Below are 729 nucleotides of genomic sequence, written 5' to 3'. Positions count from 1 at the left end.
ATGTGCATGCTTACATTTGGTTCTTGTTTGGACTTTTTGTGTAGAAATCCCCTCCTGGCCTTTTAGATGTGACACAGTTTCAGTAGCATCTCTGTGTCCATGCAGGATATTAATATTGTTAGGAGTGCATATCTTTACACTAGACTACTTTGTGACCTGGGGGCACCAAGGTGTCAATTGCCCCATGCTGGCAGAGAAATCAGGGACTGGTGGTCTCCTCAAACTGGCACAAGGGCCCAGATCCAAAAAGCCTAAATATCTTCGAGGCTGTGGGCCAATGTGACTGGCAGGAAATCTCAATGATTCAGTGAGCCAACGCACAAAAAGCAAAATCCTCTATCAGCAGAGGACGAGAAGCGCATCTACACGGGACGGGGTCCCCACGTCTCCCCCCGTTACTCAGACTTAAGCAAGCGTGAGAAACGAAGGACAGAGGGCACCCAGTGCAACGTTTGGTGTGTCCCGTCATGAGGTTGCCCCCACGCCCTCCCTAAAATAGGGGGCTAGGAGCAGCAGCTGCCAAGATAGACGGACGCTGCTCGTCTGCACCCCCGGTGCATCGGACAGGGAAGCCGCGTGTGCGGTCACATGGGCCCCTCTGGCTGCACGCTTCTCTGCGCCGACTAGCCTGGGAGAGGCTTACAGGCGGCAGCAGGGGGCGGGCCCGAGCCCAACGCCCAGCGGCCGCCGCTATTCTCCCGATCCCGGCGAAACGGAAGCCAAGTCAGT

Source organism: Eretmochelys imbricata, chromosome 4, assembly GCF_965152235.1.
Source record: "Eretmochelys imbricata isolate rEreImb1 chromosome 4, rEreImb1.hap1, whole genome shotgun sequence".
Taxonomy (NCBI): Eukaryota; Metazoa; Chordata; order Testudines; family Cheloniidae; genus Eretmochelys; species Eretmochelys imbricata.
Note: the sequence above shows the minus strand (reverse complement) of the source record.